The sequence below is a fragment of the Odocoileus virginianus genome, chromosome 14 (assembly GCF_023699985.2).
Source record: "Odocoileus virginianus isolate 20LAN1187 ecotype Illinois chromosome 14, Ovbor_1.2, whole genome shotgun sequence".
In the NCBI taxonomy this organism is placed as follows: Eukaryota; Metazoa; Chordata; class Mammalia; order Artiodactyla; family Cervidae; genus Odocoileus; species Odocoileus virginianus.
The window spans coordinates 45,135,769-45,145,782 of NC_069687.1; the positions used below are offsets into that span (position 1 = coordinate 45,135,769).

The following is a 10,014-nucleotide window of genomic DNA, read 5'->3' on the forward strand; positions in this document are numbered from 1 at the left end:
CCGGGCAATCTTGATTCCAGCTTGTGCTTCCTCCAGCCCAGCGTTTCTCATGATGTATTCTGCATATAAATTAAATAAGCAGGGTGACAATATACAGCCTTGACGTACTCCTTTTCCTATTTGGAACCAGTCTGTTGTTCCATGTCCAGTTCTAACTGTTGTTTCCTGACCTGCACACAGGTTTCTCAAGAGGCAGGTCAGGTGGTCTGGTATTCCCACCTCTTAGAGCCATGCAAATCAAAACTACAATGAGATATCATGTCACACCAGTCAGAATATCTATCATCAAAAAGTCTACAAACAATAAATGCTGGAGAGGGTGTGAAAGAAGGGAACTCTCTTGCCTTGTTGATAGGAATGTAAATTGATACAGCCACTATGGAAGATGGAATAGAGATTCCTTAAAAAGCTAGGAATAAAACTGCCATATGACCCAGAAATCCCACTCCTAGGCATATACCCCTAGGCAACCAAAACTGAAAAAGACACATGCACCCTAATGTTCATTGCAGCACTATTTACAATAGCTAGAACATGGAAACAACCTGGATGTCATCAACAGATGAATGGATAAAGAAGTTGTGGTGCATATACACAATGGAATATTAGCCTTAAAAAGAAACACGTTTGACTCAGTTATAATGAGATGGATGAACCTAGAGCCTATTATACAGAGTGAAGTAAGTCAGAAAGAGAAAGATAGATATTATATACTAATGCATATATATATGGAATCTAGAAAGATGGTACCAATGAATTTATTTGCAAGGCAGCAATAGAGAACAGACATAGAGAACAGATGTATGGACATGGACATAGGGAGAGGGGAGGAGAGGGTGAGATATATGGAGAGAGTAACATGGAAACTTACATTACCATATGTAAAATGGATAGCCAATAGGAATTTGCTATATGTCTCAGGGAACTCAAACAGGGCCTCTGTATCAACCTAGAAGGGTGGGATGGGGAGGGAGATGGGAGGGAGGTTCAAGAGGCAGGGAACATTTGTATACCTATGGCTATACATTCATGTTGATGTTTAACAGAAAACAACAAAATTCTGTAAAGCAATTATCCTTCAATTAAAAAGTAAATAAATTTTAAAAACTTCAACATTCAAAAAACTAAGATCACAACATCTGGTCCCATCACTTCATGGCAAACAGAAGGGGGAAAGCTGGAAACCGTGACAGATTTTATTTTCTTGGGCTCCAAAGTCACCGTAGATGATGATGACAGCCATAAAATTAAAAGACACTTGCTCCTTGGAAGAAAAACTATGACAAAGCTAGACAGCATATTAAAAAGCAGAGATATCACTTTGCTGACAAATGTCCATATAGTCAAAGCTATTTTTTTCCAGTAGTCATGTATAGATATGAGAGTTGGACCATAAAGAAGGCTGAGCACCAAAGAATTGCTGCTTTAGAATTATGGTGCTGTAGAAGACTCTTGAGAATTCCTTAGATTGCAAGCAGATCAAACCAGTCAATCTTAAAGGAAATCAATCCTGAATATTCTCTAGAAGGACTGATGCTAAAGCTGAATCTCCAATACTTTGACCACCTAATGTGAAGAGCTGACTCTTTTGAAAAGATCCCTATGCTGGGAAAGATTGAAGGCAGAAGAAGGGAGCGACAGATGAGTTGGTTGGATAGCATCACTGACTCAACAGACATGAGTTTGAGCAAGCTCGGAGATAGTGAAGGACAGGGAAGCCTGGTGTCCTGCAGTCCACGGGGTCACAAAGAGTTGGATGCGACTTAGAGACTAAACAACAACAACTACATACAATGGAACATTACTCAGCCATTACAAAATGAAATCTTTCCATTTGCCACAATATGGATGGATATAGGGTTGTTATGGTAAGTGAAATAAGTCAGATAAAGACAAATACCATATGATCTCTCTTATATGTGGAATCTAAATAACATAACAAGCAAAACAATGAAAAGACTCAAAGAGAACTGGTGGTTTGCCAGAGGGGAGGGGTGTGTTTGAAGGAAATTAGGGATAAAAATCTCCAGTTATAAAATATATAAACCACAGGGATGTATTACAAAACATAAACAGTATGACTGATAATACTGTAATAACTTTGCATGGGGAAAGATGGTTACTAGACTTATTGTGGTGATCTTTTCATACTGTATGCAAATATTAAATCCCTATGTAGCACACCCTGAAACTAACATAATATATAGGACATCAACAGTTAAAAAAATGAGAAATGAGATCCCAAAAGATAGGGTAGGGAATGGTTTAGGGGGTCTAACTAACATTAGTTAAATTCCAGTTGTTAGATAATAAATTACCTCTGATTATACTTGAACTCAAGATTTGGGTTTTAAAAAATGTATCTATCTATATGTTTTTATATAAGAAGAACTTTTAATACAGTAAAAATGAATAATTATGTAAGATTATTCTAAACCTTAATTAATAACCCAAGAAAGCCTAAGTGAAGGGAGTATTAAAATTGTACTGGATTGTGTTCATTTCAAATTTGTTAGAAACTTAAAATATAATACTAAGTACAAGCTGCACATTTGAAATGGTGATATGATTGGCAGTGCTAGAAAATTTAGTTAAAATAAGCCTAATAAAGAAAACAGAACATTTGCTGACAACCACACAGGAAATTGTGCACTCGGATTGAAGCTTGTCTGTTTATAAGAAAAAGGTTGGACTTTCTAAGAAAAAGGTTGGACCCCTTCTTGATTATATTCAAGTTAAGGAGCTAACCAGACTATCCCTTCCACAAAGAGTTCACAGATGTTCTGTTAGATTCTAAAGTGTTCTATTAGCTTCTGCTAGTATCTATTGGCCAGAAATGGGTCATATTGCCACCTTAGCTGCAAAGAGTCTAGGAAAGCAGTGTTATTAATTAAAAGTACTACTTCTCTGAGGGGCGGTGGTGAGATGGAGCTCTAGTTTTAAGAAAGAAGGAGAGAAACTATCTGGTAACTGTACTACTGTTTTTAACAATGTTACAAAATGTTTACTGTATGTTAGAGTATCTATCAGAATATGTCTGTAGTGTTAATCCAGCTGTTTGAGTGAGCCTAATATGTGCATTCACCAACTAGATGGACATGAGTTTGAGTGAACTCCGGGAGTTGGTGATGGACAGGGAGGCCTGGTGTGCTGTGATTCATGGGTCGCAAAGAGTCGGACACGACTGAGCAACTGAACTGAACTGAACTGAATTGAATATGTGCATTAAAGTCAATAAAATTAGTTATAAATTCCCTTAATAAATATTGTTTCTTGGGAAAGAAGAGAATTCATTTTTTTTCCAGATTTGGCCCTTCTTCTTATCAATATCTCATCTATTACTCTGTTTCATTTCTTGCTTATTTCAGACCCAACTGTGGTCTGAGAATGTACCTCGAGGACCACAGTACTGGGGAAAAGAGACGGCTGAAGAAGTGGAACTCTGAGCCTTGGATCTAGCTTGGGCCTAAGCAGATTTTTTCTTTAATGTTTTACATATTAGGTTTCTGTACAAACTTTTATTTGAAAAAAGTGTTCCATTTACTCATTTTTAAAAATCCTGGATTATGAACAGTGCTTTACAAAGAGCAGATTAATAAAAGTTTCCAGAATTGCATGGTCTAATACATTTGATGTTTCTGGGAATCAGGCTCTTGAAAGAGGTGTGATTTAAGGCAACTTGGACACATAGGTTTGAACAGGCTCATTAGTCTTTTCACTGTTGTGTTCATTAATGACCATGGTATGAAACTATCTGATACCTGTTAGTCAGAGACACTGCATGTACAAGCCAGGGGATGAGGAACCAGGGCAGCAAAGATTACAATCAGGAAACACCGTGGTTTCCTAGGTTAACTACTAAAGAACTGTTTTAGTTAGAAGCCTCCCCTGGCCCTGACGTGATTATTTTAAAGACTATTTTATTGAAGTATTAGTACATGCAGACTAGTATATATAGTATATATATGCTATGACTATATTTTAAAGAGACTTCTGCTAACATCTTAGGTGGCTTAGATTTTCTGTCAATAAATATTTTTTCATCTTTGAAATATTGGCTTTTTCCCTTAGTAAAATCATGGAATGTGACTTTTTATATCTTTTTTCCTATCTTTACAGGTATAGAGAAGTTTTTAAAGTTGCTCATGTATTTTCTGGCCTCAAATAAACTATGTTTTATAGCCGTATTGAGTCTCACACAGGATGTGGTTAAAGTCAGTCACTAGAATTAGAAGTTAAAAACAGTGAGGGGTAAGTGTCCCATGTATACAGTATTCATGTGGTTAGAATTAAGAATTCACTTGGTAAGAGATTTTGCAGCCATTGAAATGATATTTACAAAGTTTATGTGGGATCGTGAAATGATATAATCTTTAATGGAAGTGAAGGACACAATTATATATGATGTAATTATTATTTTACTTTAAAGTATATGCTCAATGTCCCTTGATCCAATAATTCTATTTCCTAAATAGATGTCCAAAGATAAATAGACAAGGATGTTTACTCCATTTTTTACAATATCAAAAAATTGGAAACAAATCTTTATCAGTAGAGATTACATAAAAAATACCGTGGTACATCCATTCAATGGGATACTATATAGTCATTTTTTAAATGGAGTAGATACATATATCTGGACTTTGATATTGTTGTCTGGATAGTGTTTGTGAAAATAAGCAAATTATAGAACAGAATATATAGTATAAGTCATTTGTAAAAAATTGTCACTATATAATAAATGATGTGTAGTAGATATATATTAGACACTGTGTCAATATACTCTATATATCAATTTATGAATTATATGTCTACATAATATATATATAATCTTGATATATACTAGATATTAAAAACTATTGTGGATTGGGATTTTAGGAAATGCTAGTTTCTCCTTTATTTCTTATTTTAATTAATTAATTAACTAGTTTGCCTGTGCTGGGTCTTCGTTGCTGCATGGGCTTTTTTTCTAGTTGCAGCAAGTGGAGGCTGCTCTCTAGCTGCTGTGTGCGGGCTTCTCAGTGCGGTGGCTTCTCTTGTCGTGGAGTGTTGGTCACTAAGTTGCTTGAGCTTTAGTAATTGCAGCACATGAGCTCAGTGGTTGTGACTCCCCGGCTCTAGAGCACAGGCTCAGTAGCTGTGGGGCACAGGCTTGGGTGCTCCATGGCACGAGTGATCTTCCCAGACCAGAGACTGAACCCACACCTCCTGCATTGACAGGTGGATTCCTTACCCGTGAACCATCAGGGAAGCCCTCTCCTTTACTTTTTATGTTAATTGTTTGTAAAAAGTATGATGATTGATAATACAATGTAATGCTATACCTATGATTTATAATACATAATACATAAAATTTCTGCGTAGAAAAAGACGTTACAATAATTGTTTCTAGTTTGGGAACCATGAAGAGTTTTTAAAATTGTTTTGTGCTCAGGGCTGGTGCACTAGGATGACCCAGAGGGATGGGATGGGGAGGGAGGTGGGAGAGGGATTCAGGATGGGGAACACATGTAAATCCATGACTGATTCATATCAATGTAAGGCAAAAACCACTACAGTATTGTAAGTAATTAGCCTCCAACTAATATAAATAAATTAAAAAAAATTGTTTTGTGCTCTAATAAATTCTGTTCCATGGGTATATGTGTACTTTTTCTTCCTTTTTGTTTTTTGGCCGTGCTGGGCAGATTGTGGGATCTTAGTTCCCAGACTAGGGATCAAACTTGTGCCCCCTGCAGTGGAAGTGTGGAGTCTTACCCACTGGACTGCCAGGGAATCCCCTGACTTTTAATTTTTTAAAAAGGAAGAAAGTAGGGAGGCAGGGAAGGAGTTGTTAGGGGTTAGATTAGGTCATTTAAACACCTAAACATCTTCTATCTTCAATTTATTCTCTTTCATCACTGACAATGTTGTGTTTTCAGAGTGCAAATGCAAAATGTGCAGTTAGATGGATTAGGCTATTTAAGAAAGCCAGAGTGGCAGGGTTGGGGGTGGTGGGGCCGGGGTGGTGGTGTTATAGAGTGGACCGCGTCAGGGATAGATACACTGATTGCTTTTGCTGGAGGCTTTCCACCACATGTGTTCTTACCACTGTATTAATCATACAAGCTGCTGACAGTGGAGTTCCTCATAGCAGAGGACACTTGCTCCAAGGGCACAAATACTCTATTTGCTGGTAAGGAAGCATCAATGCATCTGACTCCAAGCTAGAGTCAATTTTAAACAAATAGTGGCTTTAAGTTTTCTAGAGCATTAGGGTCTTGAGACAATAAGTTCTTCAACCACATGACATCAGCTTATTTCTCAGAAGAACTCCCAGCTGAGTTTTTCTCAGAAATGTTGACCATCTGAGGCAAAGATGAAGACACCAGTTTCTCCCCTCAGAAATTCCTTTTCTGGTAAACTCTCTTGTGGGCAGATTTTAATATGCCAAGAGTATGGAGCAGACTTCAGATGTCCCAGAATGTGAATTCCATAGGTCATGGTTCATAAATGGACTATGGTACCACTCATGGGAAACTGCAACCGGGATCTCTATTTTTCCAGTACCTACAGCTCTGCTGACTTTCCACCCTGCTAAGAAAAGAAGGATGGGGGCCAGGGATCAATAAATGTCAGCCAGATCAAAATTCCAAGTCACCAACCAAAACCACAGCAGGTGGGGTTTGCCTCAAAACCAGAAGCACAACTAGATTTATGGCATGGGAGTCACCAAACAGCAGTATCGTTTTGCAAGGAGCTTGCTGATGGAAATAATTTCATCGATGGAAAATCATCACATTGCTTCACTTCTTTGCAGTTGTGTTTTTAATTGGCGTGCCCTAAGGCTTTGTGGCAGGACTTGCAGAATGCATAAATAAGGTCATTTCATGACATAAAACCTTTTCAAATGCCAAAAGTCGGAAAGGAAAGAAGAGTTGATTCAAATGCCACAGAGACAAAAATGGGTTTTTCTGGGACAAAGGAAAATGAATGATTTAAGTTTGTGACAAATTTTAGTCTCCTTCCTGCACACACAGAGACAATCTTTTTAAAAACTTCTATTCAGCACTTGGGTACAAGCACAGGGTGTACCCGGGAAGTTCAAATGTTGATGATCGTTATTAATACCCTTGTTTTCCTCACTTGCTCATTGCCAAGTAAAACAAGGAATTAAGCACAAACTGCAGCAGCAAGCTGACCCCGAGTATCCTAGATAGGAAAGGCCCCATCAGCTTTTCCGTTTCCTATAGGGCAGGGTTCCTGCTCTTGTAAGGATGGCGCCTCGGAAAAGATTACCAAGTGTGTCGTACTGGCTACTGTCTCATTTCTCCAGGTAAAAGGGTTTCCTCCACTTCCCTGGATATGATGGAAACAGAAACAAGTGCTCCCCAGAAGATGGTTCCTTGCTCAGCAGTCAGAAGAAAAAGAGATCCTGAAGGATGGTCTTATCTCAGTGGCTGTGTTTTCTCTCTGGAAATGCAGCCGCCATCTGGGGCCAGGTGTGGTTTTGTGTTGTTTTCTCTGGTGGGAAGGGAGCTGGGGGGGTTGCAGACTTCTCCTATCTTTGTAGACAGTTCACAGTCAGTTTTGAGACTGGAGGCTGAAGCAGAGATGCTGTGCTCCCAGAGGCATGCAGTTTTCAGTTAAAGTGGCCAAAGGAATGTCCCAGCCAGGCGTTTCTACCAACGAGGCAAGCTAAGGGATTCTTTCTACTTTTTGGAACTTCACTGAACTGTGGAAGGAAGAAATGAGTATGGTTTCATTTTTTCCCTCCTTCTTTTTTTAAAAGCTGAAACAGGAGCAGAATTGTAGCTGTCACAAGCTGACTAAGTTGTTTTTTTTTTTTACAGTACCAAAGTCTTTAAAATCCTTGGAACACTGGTGAGAGCTAATGTTTATGTTGGGACCTTTACATTTGTGTGCAAGTTACATGTGCACACTGCCAGCCGCTGCCCAGGGGCTCCACATCTGAGGAGAGTGGGGAGAGCGAACCATTCTAGCCATGGTCTGGAATAACTTAAAACTGCAGCGAAAAAGTCTTCAGCTCAACAGTCTGAAAGTGGATGAATCAGAATGAGGTTTGCAGCAAGCCCAAGAATGCCCTTGACATTCAAACCATGCACTCTAGCCTTCCTGACTGCGACATGTAATTCTACTCTTTCTACCTCCGCTGTGGACCATCTATGCAATGTCAGAATTCAGCTCATCGGCCTCAAAACCCTGTGAGGATTCTATTTCTTGGAAATAAGCCTAAGACCCAGTTGCAGAGGATTGATTTCCACCCTCTCCCTAACAGAAGCCACCAAATTTTAAAATACATAGAAAAAAGGAGACCATGTGACTTGAAATGTTTACTTTAATCAGATTAATGCCAGGATGACTTAGCATTTATCCAGTAACTGGTTCCCAAACTGAAGCTTTTTTTTTTTAATGAATCTATGGATCAATTTACTGGAATGTTCACTAGGTGCTCTTTTGCATTTGTAAAATATTAACTTTTCATAGGGCAGTTGAGCAAATTTACATAAGAGGTGACTCTTGGGAAAGGCAATCAGAGTGTGACTGTAAAGGTCATTACCTAACTTAGAAAAATAACAAAAGGTGAATCAGCAAGGTCATCTTTCATGTGGGAAATATGGTTGGCTGTTATTGTCAAACTGTAATATTTAGAAAGTGAAAAACATGGCCCTCAATACAAATATTTAAGTGAGCATGTGCCAAATGTTTATTTACCTTATTGGTTGGGGAGCCATTAAGATGGTAAAACTACTTCATAAGAGAATTCAAGAAGCTAAGTATATGTAGTTTAGGAAAGAAAGAATCTAGGAATAAGATGTGCTAGACATTTTTTTAAAAATGGGGATGTAAAATGATGCAACCACTTTGGAAGACAGTTTAGCAGTTTCTCATAAAGCTAAATATACCCTCACCATGTGTCGACTGAAAAAAATGCACAACCTAAAAGCTGAGAGTTATGTTTTATTTGGCGAACATACTGAAAACCTAAAACTTAGGAAACAGCCTCTCAGAGAGCTCTGGAGGACTGTTTCAAAGGAAGGAACCAGGATATAGGTATCTTTGAAAAAAACAAACACAGGTAGTCTAACATCAAAAGTTTACTGATAACTAAAAAAACGGACATCTCAAGATAATGAATTTAGTTCTTTTCTGTGTATGGGAAGAATGTGAGAGTCTGGGCTTAATGAAAGTATTCCTTTGATATGTGCCTCAACAAGATACTTATCAGGGCAAGTATCTTGTTTTTCTCTTTCTGAATCACCTCAGGGTGCACCGTCAAGAGCGGCTGCAGTGGCGGATAGCTTGATGGGTGCAACATCATTTGTTTACTGTTATGGCAGTTACCATTCTTTGTCCACATATATGATTCAGCAGTCTCAAATGAGTTGAGAACTTATGTCCACATAAAAATCTGCATGCAAATATTTATAGAAACTTTATTCATAAATGCTAAAAGCAGGAAGCAACCAAGATATCACCCAATAGGTAAATGGACAAACGAACTGTGATGTATCCATGCAATAGGTATTATCTGGCAATAAAAGAAATGACCTCAAATGACATGGAAGAACCTTGAGATCATAGCACTAAGTGAAATAAGCCAGGCTGAAAATACTACACAGTGTATGATTCCAGCTACATGACATTCTGGAAAAGCTAAAACTGTAGAGACAGTAAATAGATCAGTGGTTGCCAGGGGTTTGGTGGGGGGTTGGTGGTGGTGGTCAGGGTTAATATGTAAAGCAGGGGAGATTTTTAGGGAAAAGCAAAACTTTTCTTTAAGAAACTGTAATGGTGGGTATATAACATCATGCATTTGTTAAATCTCATAGAACTGTACAACACAAAGAGCAATACTGTAAACTATAGACTTTAGTTAATAATATATCAACATTGGTCCATCAGTTATAACAAATATTCCACACTAATGCAAAATGTTATGAATAGGAAAAACAATGGATGTGAGGTGAAGAGGAAAGGACAGTATGTTGAAATGTCTGTATTATCTGTTTA

At 38.1% G+C, this 10,014-nt stretch overlaps 1 long non-coding RNA gene across 1 annotated transcript; it reads left to right on the forward strand.

Moving 5' to 3' along the window:
• The first annotated feature begins 7,217 nt into the window (after nucleotides 1–7,217).
• LOC139038188 (uncharacterized) lies at nucleotides 7,218–9,563 on the forward strand. The gene is made up of 2 exons (XR_011491114.1): nucleotides 7,218–7,481; nucleotides 7,833–9,563. It is a non-coding gene; the product is annotated as an uncharacterized lncRNA (long non-coding RNA).
• The last annotated feature ends 451 nt before the right edge of the window (nucleotides 9,564–10,014 follow it).